Source organism: Triturus cristatus, chromosome 5_2, assembly GCF_964204655.1.
Source record: "Triturus cristatus chromosome 5_2, aTriCri1.1, whole genome shotgun sequence".
NCBI classification, from domain to species: domain Eukaryota; kingdom Metazoa; phylum Chordata; class Amphibia; order Caudata; family Salamandridae; genus Triturus; species Triturus cristatus.
Window position 1 is genome coordinate 13,442,887 of NC_140588.1, and position 23,170 is coordinate 13,466,056.

Genomic DNA, 23,170 nt, shown 5'->3' on the forward strand with positions numbered 1-23,170 from the left:
CCTCCATGTTGCTGTGCAGTTGACTCTGTTATGCATGTGTTTTCTCTTTCCGTTTGTCCAATGTTCAAGTTGTTGCCAGCACCAAGCATTCCCTGTGGGCTGGCTTACACTCAGCCCACACACATCCAGCACCGGCGTCACTGTACATGTGACCCTGCCAATAAAGGGGTCGGGCGCATGTGCCTGTAGCCAGATCAACATGATATCAGCGTGTGTCCCTGTGGTCTTGTATGCATGAGGGCACTGGGCCCTACGACATTACATTGTGCTGTGTACAGCGGATGCAGATGTCACCGCAGGCAGTGGGTTGTAGTTTGGACATGTAGCTTTGTCGTCCCCCACTCAATTTGTAAGGGGAGTGTCCAGGGCCGTCGTACGCAGAGCCAACATGGGTGTGTGACTGCTATTTGGATGCCCCTGCCCGTGGTTCTGTACTGTGAATGTGCATCTGCATGTGTGTCTATTGCAGTTTGGGTCTCCTTAGTGGGGTGTTGGTGGGCCCTGAAGGGTGATAGACACCTACATATGTGTCCTGGTTCGCAGTCCATGGTTTCGGCCCCCACCCACACCTGTTGGGCCACCTCCTTTTGGTGTGCAGGAACATGGCATTGGATGCGATGTGTCGGGAAGTGTTGTGAGCCAGCTGTGCTTGGGGTGCTTCCTGCTGTGTGGTCTGTTGCAGGCTCGGTGTTCTCCTCTGAGTAGCTTGGCTGTCCGGGTCCTGGTGGGGGGTTGCATGGGATATCCATGTGCTGTTGTAGGACATCGGTGTCGACGGTGTGGTGGTCCTCTCGGGCATCACTGATGTGTTGTATTCTGTGCTCTGCTGAATGTGTTTTGTGCCCCTCTGCAATGTGAAGGGAAGGTGCGTATTGACTTTGTGTTGACATATATGTTGGCGCATTGTGCAGGTTTGCATGCAGACTCTATGGCAATGTACAATGCAACTGTTCGGGGGTGCAGGATTCTTCTGCGGGACAGTGTACAATTGGTCAACATGACGGATGTGAGGTCGTACGCGTACATTTTCATTTAACAGTTTCCGGCTCCATCAGATGTAGTAGGCATGTTTCTGTGCATGTGCGGAGCCAGTTGTGTCCTCTGTTCTGCAGTGTCGGCTATGCGTGTTGTTCCTCGTTGTTGTCAATGTGGGTGTGCTGTTCGTGCTATGTGTGTGTGCTGCAGTGTGCCAAGGGGATCTGGGTCATGGACCTGGGTGATTGTGGGTGTGCAGTGTGGTACACCTCGTTGTGCATGTATGCCATTGTGCCCACTCCCCTAGCCCCTGTTCGTTGCACTTCCTGTTGAAGTTGTGTCCGTACTCCCTACTCCTTGCACCGCTGGTTTTCGCTACTTTGTGTGACGTGGTTGGTCTCATCACATGTTTTTTTGCGTTTGCGTATCGCATTTCTGCGGCGTGGCATTGATTTTGACGTAGACGTTTGCCGCATTATCTGGTGACTATCACATGCTACCACCTTGTTGTGAATCCCACGTTGTCACAGGGTTATTTTCCTGCGATAGGCTGCGATATTGAAAGTTGCGTTACGCTACTCTTGCGGTAGTTATCACACGTTCTTGTGAATATACCCCTCGGTCTGGGAAGAGGTCAGTTTTGCCAATATGGCAAAATAGCGGCCAGGGAGGTATGGCCTGACTTTCCTGATGCCCCAAACCCTACTCAGACTCTGGTGGCACTGCTAAGTCTGGTGGGCGGTCGGAGACTTATTCCCTATATTTACAGTGCATTGTGAGCTGACAAGCCCAGGTCTCCCTCTAAGGTGGTTGGCACGTGGCAGCTGCTAAATGAGTTCCTCGTCATGGCTAACAAATGGATTAGGATACATAAGGGATTGCGGGAGGTCTCTGCCAATGCACGATTTAAACTTGCACAAAACAACATAGTTCATATTACGAACCTCTTGCCCAAACATCTACACATGATATACCCTTCTAGAAACGCAGGGTGCTCGCGCTGTGCATACTCACTGGCGGACTTCCTTCATGTTGTGTAGAGCTGTCCTCAGAATGTATGTTGCAGAGACGAGGTACTGGGGCACTTACATGGCGCTGCGAGGATGGCTGATACCTAGGGAAGTGAAACAATGCCTGTTGGTGTTGGTCCCTTCCAGAAATAATAGGAAGCTTAGCAGGAAATTTGCACTTCTCTGACTGGCCCTGGCCAAACAGCTGACTGGCTGCGAGATATGGTTGAGTGGGCTGGTGCGGAAGAGGTGCATCATATGAAATAAGTAACGCACAATGGTAGGCGGCTGGATGATCTGCTGGCATGGGGCGCCATGATCCATAAACTTACTGGCAGCAACAACACTGCCCCCACGACTGCAGTTAGCGACGGAGATGGAGAAACTACACAGACTTATTGCTCCCAACCATAGGAGGAGGGTGTTGGCCCTATTGAGCAGTAGCACATCAACATCAAGTCCTGCTCTTACACAGGCGGATTAACTGCAGTGGTTAATCTGTTGTGCAGGTTTCCAAGGAGAATTATCTATGTGACGAGCTGAGCCGAGCATGGGGGGAGGGTGTTCTCATTACTATTTTGTTTAGTGATATTTTATGTCCTCTCCTGCGTGGACTTGGCGGCGTTTGGAGTTCCACATGCTGCTTGATGTTGTACTTATTTCTAATATTGCTCATTATGTGGTAATGTATAATGTTGAGATGCCAATTTAAAACATTTATTTAAAAAAAACTTTAAAGGGCGGGGCTCTAGTCCTTGAGCCAGCCCATGAGTATAGGCTTCATTTTGACTTTAAGATGGTCTATGGTGGAGGCGGGATCCTCACTAGTAAGGAAAGGGACATGGAAGACAGATGAGGAGGTAATATCAGAGAGGCAAAAGGGCCAGTTGGTCCTTACATACTGTCCTCAGAACAATGATAACTCAGAAACAAATTTGTCACATTTAAAAAAAAAAAAGTCTTAAACTATTTTGAAGCTATTAGCGCTCTTTTGGTAGCGCTATGGAGCTGGTTTGTCGAACACTTTGATGGGCTTACTGGGAGTTATAATATTGTTTTTCTTGCAATATGGACTAATGTGATGCTCTGTGATTTATTTCGAGAGGCGCTGAGTATGACATTGGCTCTTTGTGTTACTTGTTATTTCCTGGCAAATGTCAGATTTCTAAGGAACTGTTTAAAGAATTCCAGCTCTCCACATATGCATCGTCACTGGTGAAGATTATTAGAAATTCAAATGAAAATGGAATTTAGCTGGGGGAACTCTTAACTTAATACATCAAGCCCCTTTTACAAAAGGACAGGCCTACAGACCCACCCATCTGAGAAAGTACATCCCTACTGCAAAAGACTCTTGCTGAACTGATTGAAAGCCTACCTTCAGCAATCAGACTTAATAGACTTGAATGATCTTCTGGCTGATTCTTATATAAGATTCTGCCATTGGCGTGAACCTGAATTCTTTCACTTCCCGATTTGATACAACCTTAAAAACAGCAGACATAGATGGGGCAGCTACCCTCATTCCACAGAACATCTTAGTAGCATTTAACACTATACAAAGTTCTATACATCAGTGAATTTACTATTCCCTCAGGGCAAGTGCATTTCACGTCCCTCTCACCATACTCCTGTTCGTCTAGGCCTAGTTACTCGGGTTTATAGGGAAGACTATTGATGGACAATTATTGCCAATTCTATATAACCAACTGATAGAAATGGGTATACCATTCTCTGCTGCTAGCTATAGTGGGACCTTGTGTATCAACCTGGGTCTTCATGGCTCCCACGTGACCTCGATAGAGACGTTCATATTTTACCTGCTCGCACTTTTGACATTAATCCTTCCTATATGGATTTTGTACAACCATTTTGGTGACCACTGTATGGTGCTATCATGAATTAACTATTCTACAGCCTCTACCTCAAGACTCCTGACTAATTCCTCTTCAGACCTTAAATGGATAAGAATTGAAAGGCTACTTTTTTAGCTACATCCATATGGCTGTATATCTCTGGTTTTAAGCCCTTTTGTGGCACCTAGATGGCAGGTAATTATTCTTAAGTCAGTCTGCACTACACAGGGACTGCTAACTGTACTAGGCCACACTCTCTTCTGCAGAACTTATACATCCATAGAACCAGTCAAAGTCTTCAATCTAAATTTGTCGTTTTAAATTAATTTACAGAGTATTGCAACCCAAGCATGGGTTCTCAGTACAAGCCACCAAACTGTGAAGCGCACTGCTTGTCTGTGTATGGAAAAGTTTAAGGATAACTATGTGTTCCATGTAATTTTACAACCATAGCTTTTTTATTCCTCCAAGAAATGAAGTATGACTCCTGTTAAGCACTCTCCTTTGATTCTTCTTGCTGATTGATGCCCTTGGAAGGGACCAATCCTCCAACAATGACCATAAGTTCAATACCCAGCTGCATGTCTAGTTTGACAAATGAGCCCTTTAGCCCCTCTTTCTACCTCCAAAGCGTTAACTTAAATTAGGAGCCAGCGAGTTAAGCTCTTTGCAGCTTTCATCTTTGGAAGTGAACCTTACACATTAGTGGGTCAAGCGCAGGTGCAATCTAGACTCATATCACCACTCAATTAAAGCTCGAACCCCTGCTTCCAGTGGATGAAGCAAAGTCCTCTCCTACCCAGGCATTTTCAGCTCCCAAGAAACTGCGAAACCAGTGTGCATGTCGAACAAGATTTGAAAATCCATTAAAACTGCCAAATTAAAAAGCATTTGCAAACAAAAAAAGTCATACAATTTACCGTTGAAAGTTCAAGGCTTGGGCAGCAGTTTCAAGTACAAAACATGGGGAGGTAAAGCAGGAAATGAGAGAAGGAGGGGAAGTAAGGAGGTGGTGAGAGACGGAGGTAAGCAGAAGTGCTTAAAAAAACCTTGAGGTATGGGAAAGAACAAGTAATTCGTCCAATTACCAGGCCATTTACTGCATTTTTTTCTGAGCTCTAAGCCCTTTTCCGCTTACATTTTCCACCTGTTTTCAGCAACGCGAAATGATTGGGCCACCTGCAATATGTAATGAGGGGCTCACCAGTTTTGAATATCTCAATGATATTCATTACAACTGACCTGATTAGGGTCCCCCTTGCGCCACAGGGGCTGCATGGGCTTGTGTTGCGCCCCTGGCTTTCAGCAAATGGAAAATTTGAGCAGGAAATCAAATGATTTAACTAGGTGCAGTTTTACACCCGGTAAAAAGTGAGATAATAATTCAGCCGAAAATCTGAGGAATAACCACGGAGCGCAACTAAGAAAGCAGCAAGTGTGGCTTCTATACACATTAGCTGTGAGCTCCTCAGACATCCATCTTGTTCGCCTCTATTTAATGTGTATAGCAGGCCTTTTTTAGATATGGCCTTCATTTCTACTCAGTGTCAGAAGACATCCACATCTATCTGCATGTGAAGAGTTCAGAAATGAAACTAGAGTGTTTTCCGCAGTCTGAACCAGTTTGTTGACGGGATAAGGACTCGGGAGCCACTGAAGTGAAATATAACGAAGCCAAAGTTAAGCATGAAACCCCTCAATCTGCCCACAGCCCTCTTTTCTGGTTGTTCCTACGATTTATACAGGCAAAATCTAAAACCTGAGTTTTAGCTGAAAATCTGTTCTAACTCTGATTCCACAAATTAATTTGCTAAATAGATGTTATTCTTTGGGAATACATCAGCTCCTTGGTGTTCTCTGTTTTCGCCCACTGATACTCATAAAATGTTTTTAGGCCTCTGAATTATGGGAAAGCCCTTTTAGGGTGGGAGAGTTCCTTGTTACTATCCTGTCTGGCAGCCATGCGCCCGAATGAAGCTCTTGTACTTAATTAAATGACAGTCTAGCGACTAGAAATAGTTGTGTCCTTGATAAGTGTTTTATATTTAATTTAAAATGTATGCAAAATACATTGATATCCATTAAGGAGTGTGAGCCGGTAAACCGGAGCATTGGATGAAGAGAGTGCAGGATAGGGTCAAGAGACTAAAGGACTTTTTCAGGGTTTGGCGGAAGGACCGTCATCCCTCCTGCTTGGAGGGGCATTGCCATATGTCAAGTTAGCAATTAACTGCTATATTTAGGGTTCTACCTAATAGCCAGTATGGTGGAGGAAGGTCTACCTGCAGTCCTTCAGTCCTCTGTCAACAGTTTCCCCATTCCCCACTGATGGTCAAACATTCATCAATGTTGGCATGGTGGATATTCAGCTGCCATATTTAGAATTGTGCGCCATCACAGTGTGACAGAAGTACCATAGCGAACGAACAGCAGTGGCAGACGATTATTCCATAGATGCAGTCATCAAAATAAATTCCTCATCAACACCTGCAGCTCCCTCTACTAAGAGTCTTCAGAAATAAACCAAACATTATATCACTAACAGCATAAAGCAACATCCAAGCTGATGTCAATGTAGAGACTGGGTCTGAAAGGACAACTGAAAACCCCCTGACTGCTATTGTTCCTACATCACCAATGCAGATCACAAACACTTCTACTGCCTGTCCCCAGTTTCTGAAGACACGATCAGGACGTGCTATCAGAGCACCACGAAGACTCATCGAAGAGCTATGATTGTGTGTGTATGTGTGTGTGTGTGTGTGTGTGTGTGTGTGTGTGGGTGTGTATATGTGTGTATATATATATATTACCTACTGGCAGTCGTCAGTAGGTAGTTATAATGGGACAGTCAGGTCAGCTTCTGTGTTGAAAGTTTCTGGGTGATTCGGCAAGTGGGGGCTGAGAAAAAGGCGGGGTTCCAAAACTCGCTTTCTCTATGTTAATTTCCATTGGAAACTTTAGACACAGCTACAGCTTGAACTGTTGAACGGAATCACAGTACATTTGGCAAAAAGGTAGCTCTTGGTTCAGAAAGCACTCTTTTTGTTGAATGGTGTAAATCTGTTCAGTAGTTCCTGAGAAATGTAAACATTTCTCAGATATACAAGATCCGCGAACCCTCCCGATCTCGAGCCTGCAATCTGATTGGCTGCCAACAGTTCCACCCAGGAAGTGTTGCCAGCCATCCTGTGACTCGGTTGAACCAAGTCACATGAAAAAAGTTGTAAAAGAAAAGGATTAAAAAGAAGAAAAGAAGGTAGGGTAGAAACCCCCTAACCCCCTAGGCCTGCTCAGTGAAGGAAGTGACCCGATTAGGGCCACCCAGGTCACTTGCAACTACCACTCAACCTTCCACACAAAAGAAGAGTCAGTCAGACAGTAGAGAGTGCAAACCAAGTATATTTCTTCAGGTACACTTGAGCGTAGTCCAGTCTGACCAGCCTCCTGGGATTGCTGCAGAGGGACCGACTTCAGCAAACATGGTGATACATTATGTACAATTCAGAACCAATGAAGACATGCCCTGACTGGAAGTTTCCAGTTGGGGGCAGCTAGACAAAGAAGGTACAGAAGGATGAGTTTTGATCCTGAGACCGGGCACATGCTATATTAACTCCAAGATCGTTCTGCCTGTGCCCGTCGCTCTAACGGCGGGAGCAGTCCTATCAAGTGGGAAAGGTATGCGCTAATAAGAACAGTATTTTCATTAGTACAGCAAGGCTCAACCTTGGAGAAACAAACTATTGCAGCTGCTTCAGCAGGGGCAGAGAGAGAAATTAGTTTCGATCATGGCTCAAAATGGCGGCTACACATAAAATGGAGTTGCGAATGCTAACTTAAGACGTACAATGCACGAACAGCACAGCTAAAACATTTTTATTCCAACAGACCTTCCTTTTAGCATTCGTTATACTTTAATGTTACTATTTAGAAACAGATAACATATTGCAAAAATAAGAGCTATCACTATAAGCTGATGCGTACATAGTATTCAAAGATACCTTTTGCGATCTGCATAATGTCATCAATGTGTTTCTGCAACATGATCGCAGCATTAGTGTCATGAACTGATATTCTTGGTTTAGGTGTCAGAGCACTTACACAATAGGTGCAACAAGCCAGGAGACCGTGTATGCAGAGACAACAAGTTAAAGATGATACCGGCAACTACAACCAAAAAGATAAGGATCTTCCAACCTCATGTTGCTAGCATATTTCAGAACCACCCGGATAGTGTCCAAGTACCTGTCTCTTGGTGTATGTCTGGTGAAATTCTATGCAATTTTTGTATGGCTGTATACACACTGGGTGTGTGGTCAGGTATGTAAACACAACAGCTGCTGCCAGTGATGTGACAGGCCCCTCCCCGAAGTACAAACAAGGATGTCAGTGACTAGAATAGGTAAAAACTAAAACAACCATATTATAACATCTCTTCAGACTCCTCAACATAACAAAGGAAAATTTGAACAGTGTATCTATCATAAATCATTACAATAATGTCATTCATTAACACACATGACAGTAACAGTGGCCAGCATAACCTCTTGCGTATATTATACATTCTTGGCATTCGATGTACCAGAACAAGAAAATACATTTATATTTATGAGCACCTCAAGGAGATGGACAGTCCAATATGTACTGATTTTGACCGGCATTATGTTGTTGGTGGGATGATCTGGAGGGACTTAAGTTTTTGCTCACTGAGTAAGAGGAAGATTAATGAGAATGATTTGAGCTAAGGATTTTTGCCACCCGTTTCTCCATAGTTCGTGTTGATTATGCAGTCGTTTTGCTGTATAAACATTTGGGATATCACATGTCATATTCGTATACACTAGTGACTGTCAGGCGTTTTGGATGTCACATCCGTATGGATATAGATATGGTTTTGTAGTAACACGGTGCTTATTGATACTGTGTTTGTGCTTATTTTGACGATATGCTTAATATATATTATTTTGACTTGTGCCTTATGAATATTCGAGGTGCTGAGCCCCGTCCATCTGATCACTCTTAATTGGCTATGAATGAGGGTTTTAATAAACTGTATACTTGAAAGTGAGCTAGATGGCCCCCCACCACTTATACCGGGACCAGTATACTGAGGAAACATACTTGTATTTGGCGCTGTCCGACGAATTTCAATTGTTAATTATACGGCTTTTGTGATAACTATTTAACCCCCAAGTAGGTAAGTGGGCGCCCCACCCCTTGCGAGTTGTTTATACTGGTCGGGTCAGACTTATAGATGGCGCCCGCAGATGGAGACTAAGACGGAGCGTTTGATATTTCAAGATGGCGCCCATAGAGGGTTGGCCAGAATTTCCTGTCCTATCTTCATGCTTACCAGTGCCGATTCGCAGGAGATATTTAAATGCGGTAGTGATGACTAACGTTTCTTGTACTCGAGGACATGTTAGGAGCTAGGGAGACGGACAACGTATTCGATAAGTAAGAAAGTTTGAATGCTAACATAGGCTTGAGTGCCTCACTTTACTATTGTGTGTGACTAGATTTTGTTACATTTGGTGACTTTTTCTTACAGCGACGTGGGATTTCCGATTACTGAAGGACGCCTATGGGGATTTTTCCGGACCGTTTACATATGCATTGGTAAGCATTAAGGCTGCTTGGATTTTGGGGCTCATTAGCTTATACTTGCTATGAGCACATTTGACAACATGATCACGTGTTGTGACAGTGGGACTGATACACTTTTAAAGTATGTTGTCATGGCTCATGGAAGTGTGCACATTTCATATACGCTTTGATTTATGATACTGTCACAGAGTGTTAGATACAGAGATGTAGATTCTCTTTTATATAAGGACACCTACGGGTAATTCACCTGTCTGTCCTAACGTTTGGGCAAGATGCATTATACGGTTTAAAGGACCCAATTCTTGATTGTGTTGTTAGTAAGATAACATAGGAGGATGTGTGGTATGAGCATAGAAGGTCGTATAAACAGATATATATCTCTTCAATTACAGATTTTAGACTTTGTGGATCAAATTAGGCTCGTCATCAGGCTTGGATTTTGGATATCGAACTTGGACATCGAATATCTTCCTATATAAATTTGTGGGATGGAATGATCACCACAAGTGAAGTAGGTGATACTGTTGTGTGTTTGTTTTCTTTTGTGATTACTGTTGGTTTTATTTACCTTTATTGAGATTTCTACCAGAGATATTGGAGGTATTTGGAGAACTTTTATTTACGCATGAGTGTCTTGGAACTGGTTGGTGTCTATTGCACTTTTCCATCTTTTCTTTTATGCTCTTACACATACTATTGATATGTGGTTGTTTGTGCATCATGTAGCCGTTCTATTCACGCACATATAGCGTTGGGGGTCTTGGGGTCCCCTTTTAACAACCGGATTAGAAGACCTTCTTCTCACCCAATTGCCGCATTTTTGTAATTGGCCATGAGGGATCCACACTGTGCATGCTTTACTTATGTCTCCAATTTGTGTTTGGAGCTATACTCAGTCACGATGAAATGTTTGTCTGTTGTTTGAAGTGCGGCAGTTTGTGTATGGTGTTACAATGGCCATTTATTCTTTATTTGTTTACTTAGCCTTGAAAAAGTTGCGGGACAATTTCCTAGTGTGGCGAAGAAACACGTGTTGGCTGGCTAAGAACTCTTTAAAGTAACAAAAAAAGGAAAAGAATAAAGAAAGAAATGATTACGACTACTGTGATTCTGAATTTTGTGCACTATTTTGCATCACTGTTGCTTTTTAACTTGAAGACGTGTGCTGGGGATTGTATTTACCTGTTGTTTTGGCCTAGGCCATAATTTTGGGGAGGATGGTGGTTCTCTTCACCTTGCAGCACCGTTATTTGATATTGTTCTATCTTTCAATATATGTGTAACATCTCCTGAGTGGTGCCAGTTTACCTAGTTATATGCCACCGATCTTTGGGAACCTTGGCTTTGTGAATGGTTGTGTGGGAGCCGCAGTGGGTGTACAAAAGATTCTAGAGTGGTGTGAGTGGGTGCATCTTTGGAAACATGGTGAGACTTACAACAGTGCCATGGGAAGGTTTGCTGTTTTACATTTGGCTAGGCCTAACATTCTGAGCAGTCGGTGAATAGTGAAGCTGCCAGAGAAAAGTGAGGTTTAAGACATGTTGGCAGATGTATTAGAGATTAGGCTACTTCGTATGTGTCTCTGGAAAGGTACACTTGAAGTAGGCCATATAAATTTAGGTGTCTGCTTTCAAAGGTAAGTGCACTCTGTCAAGTTTAAAGGTCTGCGTGCTCTCATGACTCAAGTATGTGTTTACTTGTACATGTATTCTGACACGTGCTGTGCGTCTGAAGATCCTAGCTTAAAAAACTGGTAGCTTCTCATACAGGTGTAGAAATCTTCTCAGCTCCGCTCAATCATTCGGTCACAGAGGGAGACCTGTCTTACGTATGTGGGTGTCACCAAACCCCTCAAATAGACTGTTGAATATCCACTTGCCCTGTATTATGAGCAGAAAGGAATACATACACCTTCTACAGAAACTTAGAGAGCATGCGGTCTGAAACTCAGGTATTCTACTATTTCCAGGTTTCTTTTTATGTATCATGTACTAGGCATGCATTGAAGCCTTCGGAAACATGGTGAGACTTACAACAGTGACATGGGAAGTGTTGCTGTTTTATATTTGGCTAGGCCCAACATTCTGAGCAGTCAGTGAACAGTGAAGCTGCCAGAGAAAAGACTCTACATTACACTTATCCATTCACGCAGGCACTACTCTTGCACTCAGTCATTCACTTAGGTACTACCCATGCTCTCATCCAATCACTCAAGCACTATCCTTGCACTCAACCATTCAATCAGGCACTATGCATTCTCCCGCATTTTCTCAGGTAGTACCCATGCACTTATCCAGTCATCTGGGCACTTCCCATGTTCTCATCCAATCACTGAGGCACTACCCATGTACTCATCCACTCACCCAGGAAATATCCTTTCACTCATCCTTTCATTCAGGCACTATGCATACACTCCTGCATTCTCTCGCGTACTACCCATGTACTTATCCAATGATACAAACACTACTCTTGCACTCATCCAATCCCCCAGTCATTACCCATACATTCATCCAATCATTCAAGCACAATCCTTGTACTGAACCATTCACTCAGGCACTACGCATGGTCTCATTCTATCACCGAGGTACTATCCATGCACTCATCCATTCTCTCATGCAACACCCATGCACTCATCCAGTCAACCAGGCACTACCCAAGCACTCATCCAATCACTAAACCACTACAAATGCACTCATCTAATTACTCAGGCACTCCCCATGAACTCGTGCATTCTCCCAGGTACTACGTTTGCACTCATCCAATCACCCAAGCACTACCCTTTCACTCATCCAATCACTGAAGCACTACTCTTCAACTCAAGCATTCACTCAGGCGCTAACCATGAACTTATGCATTCTCTCAAGCACTACGCGTGCACTCATCCCATCACCCAGGCACTACGCATGCACTCATCCAATCACTCATGCACTACCCATGCACTCATAAAATCACCCAGACACTACCTTTGCACTCATGCATTCACTGAGGCACTACCCATGTACTCATCCAATCACTGGCACTACCCTTGCACTCAACCATTCACTTAGGTACTACCCATGCACTCATCCATTCTCTCAGGCACTACCCATGTACTTATGCAGTGACCCAGGCACTACCCTTGGACTCATCCGTTCACTTAAGCTCTTACCCATGCACTCATTCAATCACCCAGACACTACCTTTGCACTCATGCATTCACTGAGGCACAACCCATGCACTCATCCAATCATTCAAACACTATCCTTACCCTCATCCATTCTTTCAGCCACAACACCTACACACTTGCATTCTCTCAGGCACTACCCATGCACTCATCCAATCAACCAGACACTACGAATGCACTCATGCAATCACAAATGCACAAGTCATGCACTCATCCAATCACCCAGGCTCTACTCTTACACACAACCATTCACTCAAGCACTGCCCATGCATTCATCCAATCACCCAGACACTATCCATGCACTCATTTATTCACTGAGGCACTACCCATGCAGTCATCCAATTAGCTAGTCACTATGCATGCACTCATATAATCACACACGCACTAGTCATGCAGTCATCCAATCACCCAGGCACTATTATTACAGTCAACCATTCACTCAGGCACTACCCATGCACTCATCCAATCACCCAGGCACTAGCCTTGCACTCATCAATTTGATCAGGCACTACCCATGCATTCATCCAATCACCCAGGCAGTACCCATGCACTCATCCAGTGAGCCAGGCACTACTCTTGTACTCATCCATTCACTCAGGCTGTACCCATGCACACATTCAATCACCCAGGCACCACCCATGCACTCATCCAATGACCCAGGCACTACTCTTGTACTCATCCAATTACTCAGGCATTACCAATGCACTCACCCAATTACTTAGTATCCTAGCAATCATACATTCACTCCGGTATTACACATGCACTCATCCAATCACTCAGGCACTACTTGCACTCAGTCATTCACTTAGGTACTACCCATGCACTCATCCAATCGCACACTATCCTTGCACCCAACCATTCACTCAGGCACTATGCAAACACTCCTGCATTCTCTCAGGTACTACCCACACACTATCCAGTCACCCAGGCACTTCCCATGCACTCATCCAATCACTCAAGCACTACCCATGCACTCATCCAATCATTCCCCTGTAACCTGGTCAGGTAGCACCTTGCAGCCTATTTTTATATTTTTTAAAAAACCTATTTACTGTGTGTGTCTGTGTGTATGTATGTATGTGTGTGTGTGTGTGTGTGTGTATATATATATATATATATATATATATATATATATATATATATATCCAACATAAGCAGGTAAGCCCCAAAAGGAAGGAAGCCTCAGGCAGAATAATTCGCTCTTGGTTTATTGAATGACAACGTGCACGCAGGCAGACTCTCAGAGCTTCAGCATCAAAGATTAACATGTAACGCCATATGCGTTTCGGGAGTCTTGCTATTCCCTTCTTCAGTGGCGCGGAGAGTAAAGACTGGCAGCAAAGTTTATTTCACACACCTTCGTATTGAAGTACTTGCCACAGTGGGCGTGGCCATCTCACAGGCTTCTGGTACTTGTGGTGTGCTAATTGTAATCCTCAGTGGGCTTGCAAAGTCAAGTCTTTAAAATTGAAAATAAGTAGTTTCCCAAGTGGGTAGATGCATAGTCTTAGTGGCTGCCTGCTCCGCTTTGTCGTTGTCACACGGAGCGTCGAAACAACACCATCCTGCCAATGGCACTGACCTCGTCTGTCTTCCGTTGCTGCCGGCGCCGGGTGGGGCCAGCACGGACTCGCACAGCGATGGGCTTCGTTCCGCGGCTGGGCAACAGCCGTATATATCCAACATAAGCAGGTAAGCCCCAAAAGGAAGGAAGCCTCAGGCAGAATAATTCGCTCTTGGTTTATTGAATGACAACGTGCACACAGGCAGACTCTCAGAGCTTCAGCATCAAAGATTAACATGTAACGCCATACGCGTTTCGGGAGTCTTGCTATTCCCTTCTTCAGTGGCGCGGAGAGTAAAGACTGGCAGCAAAGTTTATTTCACACACCTTCGTATTGAAGTACTTGCCACAGTGGGCGTGGCCATCTCACAGGCTTCTGGTACTTGTGGTGTGCTAATTGTAATCCTCAGTGGGCTTGCAAAGTCAAGTCTTTAAAATTGAAAATAAGTAGTTTCCCAAGTGGGTAGATGCATAGTCTTAGTGGCTGCCTGCTCCGCTTTGTCGTTGTCACACGGAGCGTCGAAACAACACCATCCTGCCAATGGCACTGACCTCGTCTGTCTTCCGTTGCTGCCGGCGCCGGGTGGGGCCAGCACGGACTCGCACAGCGATGGGCTTCGTTCCGCGGCTGGGCAACAGCCGTATATATCCAACATAAGCAGGTAAGCCCCAAAAGGAAGGAAGCCTCAGGCAGAATAATTCGCTCTTGGTTTATTGAATGACAACGTGCACGCAGGCAGACTCTCAGAGCTTCAGCATCAAAGATTAACATGTAACGACATACGCGTTTCGGGAGTCTTGCTATTCCCTTCTTCAGTGGCGCGGAGAGTAAAGACTGGCAGCAAAGTTTATTTCACACACCTTCGTATTGAAGTACTTGCCACAGTGGGCGTGGCCATCTCACAGGCTTCTGGTACTTGTGGTGTGCTAATTGTAATCCTCAGTGGGCTTGCAAAGTCAAGTCTTTAAAATTGAAAATAAGTAGTTTCCCAAGTGGGTAGATGCATAGTCTTAGTGGCTGCCTGCTCCGCTTTGTCGTTGTCACACGGAGCGTCGAAACAACACCATCCTGCCAATGGCACTGACCTCGTCTGTCTTCCGTTGCTGCCGGCGCCGGGTGGGGCCAGCACGGACTCGCACAGCGATGGGCTTCGTTCCGCGGCTGGGCAACAGCCGTATATATCCAACATAAGCAGGTAAGCCCCAAAAGGAAGGAAGCCTCAGGCAGAATAATTCGCTCTTGGTTTATTGAATGACAACGTGCACGCAGGCAGACTCTCAGAGCTTCAGCATCAAAGATTAACATGTAACGCCATACGCGTTTCGGGAGTCTTGCTATTCCCTTCTTCAGTGGCGCGGAGAGTAAAGACTGGCAGCAAAGTTTATTTCACACACCTTCGTATTGAAGTACTTGCCACAGTGGGCGTGGCCATCTCACTGGCTTCTGGTACTTGTGGTGTGCTAATTGTAATCCTCAGTGGGCTTGCAAAGTCAAGTCTTTAAAATTGAAAATAAGTAGTTTCCCAAGTGGGTAGATGCATAGTCTTAGTGGCTGCCTGCTCCGCTTTGTCGTTGTCACACGGAGCGTCGAAACAACACCATCCTGCCAATGGCACTGACCTCGTCTGTCTTCCGTTGCTGCCGGCGCCGGGTGGGGCCAGCACGGACTCGCACAGCGATGGGCTTCGTTCCGCGGCTGGGCAACAGCCGTATATATCCAACATAAGCAGGTAAGCCCCAAAAGGAAGGAAGCCTCAGGCAGAATAATTCGCTCTTGGTTTATTGAATGACAACGTGCACGCAGGCAGACTCTCAGAGCTTCAGCATCAAAGATTAACATGTAACGCCATACGCGTTTCGGGAGTCTTGCTATTCCCTTCTTCAGTGGCGCGGAGAGTAAAGACTGGCAGCAAAGTTTATTTCACACACCTTCGTATTGAAGTACTTGCCACAGTGGGCGTGGCCATCTCACAGGCTTCTGGTACTTGTGGTGTGCTAATTGTAATCCTCAGTGGGCTTGCAAAGTCAAGTCTTTAAAATTGAAAATAAGTAGTTTCCCAAGTGGGTAGATGCATAGTCTTAGTGGCTGCCTGCTCCGCTTTGTCGTTGTCACACGGAGCGTCGAAACAACACCATCCTGCCAATGGCACTGACCTCGTCTGTCTTCCGTTGCTGCCGGCGCCGGGTGGGGCCAGCACGGACTCGCACAGCGATGGGCTTCGTTCCGCGGCTGGGCAACAGCCGTATATATCCAACATAAGCAGGTAAGCCCCAAAAGGAAGGAAGCCTCAGGCAGAATAATTCGCTCTTGGTTTATTGAATGACAACGTGCACGCAGGCAGACTCTCAGAGCTTCAGCATCAAAGATTAACATGTAACGCCATACGCGTTTCCGGAGTCTTGCTATTCCCTTCTTCAGTGGCGCGGAGAGTAAAGACTGGCAGCAAAGTTTATTTCACACACCTTCGTATTGAAGTACTTGCCACAGTGGGCGTGGCCATCTCACAGGCTTCTGGTACTTGTGGTGTGCTAATTGTAATCCTATATATATGTATGTATATATATATTATAACAAATGTATAGAAAAATATTAAAATATATTTAAAAACTTTTTTGTATATGTATATATATATTCACAAAAAACAGGTTTCAGGGACGTTATAGTTAGGAATCAGCATTTAAAAAACCTTAGATATTCACTGAAAAAACACCGGTTACAGGAACGTTATAGTTGGGATGACATTACACTCGTAGAAATTCAGCCGTTTTAGTTAGCTGAGCTAATTATAACTCGCGCCATTGCAATGCATTGCTGATGATGTCACATCACTCATGACATGGTCAGCGACATCACTGATGGCATCTCAAATGACATCACTGATAACATCATCCAGTGACTGAGTGTTTCTAAAACGTTTCAGAATGAAATGTATATTCACTGAAAAAAACATAGGTTTCAGGGACCGTGTAGTTAGTTAGACATTTCACTCATACAAAACCAGAGAAATTCCACTGTTATAGTTAGTTCAGCTATGCACTGCTGATAACGTCACATATTACATCATTCATGACATGGTCAGTGACATCACTAATGACATCACTGATGACGTCTCTGATGACATCACTGATGACATCATCCAGTGACTGTGTGTTTCTATAAAGTTTAAATATGTTTTATATATATGTCAAAGGTGTATTGAAAAATGAATGGGTGTATAAGTGTTTGGATGGAGAAATTAGTAGGTACATGACTGACTGTATAAGTGAGCGATTAAATGTGTCTTACTGAATGCATGGATTAGCAACTAAACTGTGTGAATCTCTGTATCAATCTGTTGCTTGGTGTGTAAACTGCTGCATGGGTTGGTGAGTAGCTACATGATTGTCTATATGGTGTATTGATTGGTTGCCTGAGTATTTGTATATGTGTCTGAGTGTGTGTGGGGGTGGGTAGGAGGTGTGTGACTGTGCATAGATGTGTGAGTGGTTGATTCACCAAGTGTATGAGTTCAAGAATGGATGAGGACAGCTGTATGGGGGGGTGAGTGTGTATGGGTGTGTTGGCGAGTGAATGGATGTCTCAGTGGTACACATATGAGTAACTACATATGTAAAAGGCAGTACATCTGAGTGATGGTGTATATAAATAACTATATGTGAGAGTGAGTGATTATGAGAGTAGCTGTATGGATGAGTGTGTGCTTGTATTAGTGATTGTATAAGAGAATAAGTATGCCTTAGTATCTGTATGAATAAGTGAGGCTGTGTGTATAACTGTATAGGTGAGTAAATGGAAGTTTGATTGATTCTTTGCATGACTGACTAGGTGTGTGAGTAACTCTGGATGTGTGACGGTGTGTGAGTGTCTATAGTTGTATGAGTGTATATGATAGTGTTGTATTGATGAGTGACTGCATGTATGAGTGACTGTATAGGTGAATGAGTGAATGTGTGTGTAGACCTAGAAATCAGTGAGTGTGTATGTAGTAACTGGTATTGGTGTGTCTATGGTTTCGAAAATGGTAGTCTGTATTTTAGAGTGGGTGTATCAAAGGTTATATAATATAGTGTGAGGAGGCGCATCAGATTTTCACATGGATGATGTCATCAGTGATATCATTAGTGATGTCACTGACCATGTCATGAATTATGTAATATGTGACTTCATCAGCAGTGCATTGCGGGGTCGCAAGGTATAGTTAGCTGAACTAACTATAACAGTGGAATTTCTCTGGTTTTGTATGAGTGAAATGTCCAACTAACTATAACATCCCTGAAACCTATGTTTTTTTCAGTGAATTTCAAAGGTTTGTTAAATGCTAATGTCTAAGTATATTGTCCCTGAAACCTTAGTTTTGTTCTGTGATTTTCAAAGGTTTTTTAAAGAAATCTTTTGTAACTGTTATTTGGAAAAAATATTTTTATATACCTTATTAGTCGTGTATTGATCGTGTACCTATCTCGCTGGGTACCCGGATTCAAGTCTCCATATTGCTAAAGTCGTGGTGAATGCGAGTTTGGTATGCAACAGGTCCACGGTGTCCGGCACCGCATAACGTCACTTACGTATGTGGTCGGGCCGAGTACGCGACGCCTGTAAAATGTTTGTTTTAAAAGTGTATATATATATAGAACTTTAATATGTGTATTAAAGCAAAAGATTATCTAAACTAAATATAAAAATCAGATATTTCCAATTGGAATAAAGTTACATTATTATTAAATATGTTTTCCGGAAGTCACGCTGGGTGCGCTCCGGTTACGCGCCCGCTGCGCGAACGCCATGTGATTTGAAAAGAAAGCATTTGATTGGTTTACAAGGTTTTCTTTCTAGAATGGGAAAGACCCTCTCCCTTTTTTTCATTCCTTCTTCTACATCTTAGGAGACACACCTGTTGTGTTACTTCGCTACTTTGTACATTTTTTGATCTAAAAAATGGCTTCTCAAACTTAAGTTAACTTAGTAACAGAGGAAGAAGAAGTGTTGGAGGAACCTATTAAAAAAAGAAAAGAGTCAGTTGTTTGGGCCTTCTCCACAATTCCTGACGGACAGAAGAGGGTCAATGCAAGAAAAGTTAGTTGCACTCTCTATCCAAGGGTGCTCTCACAAGGAAGTGAAAGGAAGTACTCCTGTGGGACGTCCAGCATGCTCAAGCGTCTCCAGACACTACACACTCGGCATCTGGCTCGCGAACAACATCGTTGCACCCAGGAAGCTGCGCAGCATGATGACCAGGCTGCTGGACCGAGCACATCAGGAGTAAGCCGTGGACTTGATATCCGTCCCGAGTTCGCCAATCTTAAACAACTCTGCATCAAGTGCAATCCTGTGTGTGTTTTGGCGAGCAGTCTGTTGAAGCTGTGGTTTGTGCAGCAAGAAACCACTCATGTTAATTTTGTTTTGTTGCATTTTTTTTCATTATTTAATTGCAAAGTTGGACTCTTTGTTCTGTTGGGTTTTTTTTTTAAACACCAAAACAATTTACTAAATAGTTAAAAAATACAAAACAATTATAAAATAGAAAAAAGAAGAAAAAAACAGTTCTGTTCAGAACCACCTAATCTGTTTAAAAAGAGCAATAAGTGTATGGTAGTGCCTGGATGATTGCATGGCTATATATGTAGAGCTTGAGTGATTGAAAGAGTGCATGGGTAGTGCATAAGTGATTGTATGAGTGCATCACTAGTGCTTGTGTGATTGGATGAGTGCATTGGTAGTGCACAGGGGATTGTAGCAGTGCATGTGTTAGTGCCTGGGTCATTGAATGAGTACATGGGTACTGACTCGATGGTTAGAGTACTGCAAGGAGAGTGCAAGGTGAATTTATAAGTGCTTGGGGATTGGCAGAGTGATTGGATAAGTACATGGTGCTGAATGGGTGATTGGAAGAATGCATGGGAAGTGACAGGGTGATTGCTGGACTGCATGAGTACTACCTGAGTAATTGGAGGAGTGCATGAGCAGTATCTTTGTGGTTAGAGGACTGCATGGGTAGTACACAGTTGATTGTAGTAGAGCATGAATTAGTGCCGGGGTCATTGCATGAGTACATGTGTAGTGACTGGATGATTACAGTGCTGCACGGAGAGTACATGGTGAATTTTATAAGTGCTTGGGTATTGGCAGAGTGATTGGATAAGTACATGGTGCTAGATGGGTGATTGGAGGAGTGCATGGGAAGTGACAGGGTGATTGCTGGACTGCATGAGTACTACCTGGGTAATTGAAAGTATGAATGAGCAGTGTCCATGCAGTTAGAGGATTGTATGGGAAGTGCACAGGTGATTGTAGCAGTGCACATGTTAGTGCCTGGGTCATTGAATGAGTAAATGGGTCGTGACTGGATGATTAGAGTACTGTAAGCAAAGAGCATAGTGAATTTATAAGTGCTTGGGTTTTGGCGGAGTGATTGGATAAGTACATGGTGCTGGATGGGTGATTGGAGGAGTGCATGTGAAGTGACAGGGGATTGCTGGACTGCATGGGTACTACCTGGGTAATTTGAGGAGTGGATCAGTAGTGTGTAGGTGGTTAGAAGTCTGCATAGGAAGTGCACACGTGATTGTAGCAGTGCACGTGTTAGTGCCTGGGTAATTGCATGAGTACATGTGTAGTGACTGGATGATTAGAGTACTGCAAGGAGAGTGTGCGGTGAATTTATAAGTGCTTGGGTATTGGCAGAGTGATTTGATAAGTACATTGTGCTAGATGGGTGATTGGAGGAGTGCATTGGAAGTGACAGGGTGATTGCAGGACTGCATGAGTACTACCTGGGTAATTGAAGGTGTGAATGAGCCGTGTCTAGGCAGTTAGAGGATTGTGTGGGAAATGCACAGGTGATTGTAGCAGTACACGTGTTAGTGCCTGGGTCATTGAATGAGTAAATGGGTAGTGAATGGATGATTAAAGTACTGTAAGGAAAGTGCATGGTGAATGTATAAGTGCTTGGGTATTGGTGGAGTGATTGGATAAGTACATGGTACTGGCTGGGTGATTGGAAGAGTACACAAAGAGTGACAGGGTGATTTCTGGACTGCATGGGTACTACATAAGTAATTGAAGGTGTGAATGAGCAGTGTCTAGATGGTTAGAGTACTGTTTGGGTAGTGCAGAGGTGAATGTAGTAGTGCATGCGTAGTGTTTGAGTAACTTAATCTTACCTTTTTAATAGTAGATATGATAGTCATTGAAACAATTTTTTCAGTTCTTTTTTATAATCTAAATTTTAAAAAGTTTCATACTTTAGAATTTTGGTCTGTAAAAGAGAGCAGAAAATACAGTTATATAATATTATAGTTTGAAGTATACAACATAATTTTACAATTACATAACATATTCTGTTTGCCTTTTTTGCGGTTCTCAGATTTTATTGAATTTCACCATAGACAGTGATTTCAATGTTGATCATCATGTAACAGTGGGCAAAAAAATACAATCAATAAGATTGCTAAAAACCAAACAAATCTGTGTTCAAAATATGTACAACAAACTCAACTATCTGTTTACTTTTCCTAAAATAAACACCGTCAATAACATTGCATATAATACAAAGATCAAATATAGGAAATATTTCTATCTAAAATAATCTTGTAAATACAATATCAAAGAACAGAAACAATAATTGAATCACCAATTCTAGATATCTTCCCTATAGACCGAATGATATTTACGAAATCATTTGCATTGAGAATATCCAAAATAAACGTCTTTATTCATATTGATATCTTCCCAATAGGCCGAATGATGTTTCTCTCGTTTGTTTTGAAAATATCCAAATTAATCTCATTAATTCCTGTTGACATCTTCCCAATAGGCCGAATGATGTTCTCAGAACTTTGGCATCAAAAATATTAGGTATGAATTTGGTCATTCATTAGGCAACCGAAATTTGAATTGCAAAAGGACATCATTACAATGTGTCCATCCTTTATTGCACTTTAAATGCACAGTGTAGTGTCCAGATGTTGTAGAAGCTCCATCGTGAAAAATAATTGCCACTGTTTTGAAAGTTCTACCTGAAATTGTCAGTTGACTTGCTACAAAATCTTTAATATTAGTTTCCAACTTTCTTCCATCTGGTCTGCAACGTTGTATCATTAAAATTACATATTGTCCAAATCTTCTATAAATAATGTTGATAACATTTCAGATTTGCACTGACATTCCATATTTTGATTTGCTGATTTTACTAATTTTTTAAAAGACACTGTTTTACAAACAGGTAATGTCAAATATATGAATCTTTCAGTGTCTATTTCAGTGGTAGAAGTAAATGTACAATCTTCACATTAATGTTTTCATCTGTAACGAAGTCCAAACAGATTTTCAATTTGTATTCCTTCATCTTCCAATACTGCAAGCATAAACATAATAAATTCCTGAGCATCTTGCTGTACATTCTGTGTAAATTGTGAAGAATCAGAACATATATCCAGAAGATTCCGAATGCCAGAAACATTTTCGATTTTAGTTTTATCAGTTCTCAAGTTTTCAAAAATAGACTACAACAAGGAACAGAATCTTTTTTCTTGATTCTCCATAATTTGCTGTTGGAGATTTTCTAGAAAAAGTATGACGTTCACCACTACATTTGCATAGCAGTTGATAACTGAACTATTTTCTAACTGATATCCTACAACCTCTTCAACAGTGTCCTTTTCTTTTTATTTGTAATCACAACAGTCTCTTGATTTTATTTCTTCTTCCCAACTTCACTACAGAGATTCTCATATCTTTGTTTTTGAGCTTCTACACGCTTTTCATATACAGGATATTCACCTAAGTTGGGAGCATACAGTCTTCTTAACCGATTATACTCTCTTACACAATTTGCATCTGCACTAATCTTTCTCCCATCAAAATCAATCAAAACCAATACAGATAAAGTTCTGACTCGGGACAATGCAACGTATGCCATTCCCTCTTTAAACACGGCACTTCCAATGTTTACCAAAGCACTGTCTACACTTAAACCTTGAGATTTATGAATGG

General features: G+C 43.0%; 1 long non-coding RNA gene across 1 annotated transcript in view; it reads left to right on the plus strand.

Annotated features, from left to right (window-relative positions):
• Positions 1 to 9,923, plus strand: part of LOC146822590 (uncharacterized) — a 282,910-nt gene extending 272,987 nt beyond the window's left edge. Inside the window, exons 3-4 of the long non-coding RNA XR_014961805.1 lie at positions 9,396 to 9,463; positions 9,844 to 9,923. This is a non-coding gene — a long non-coding RNA (uncharacterized LOC146822590). The remainder of the gene's footprint in view (positions 1 to 9,395; positions 9,464 to 9,843) is intronic.
• Positions 9,924 to 23,170: the final 13,247 nt, after the last annotated feature.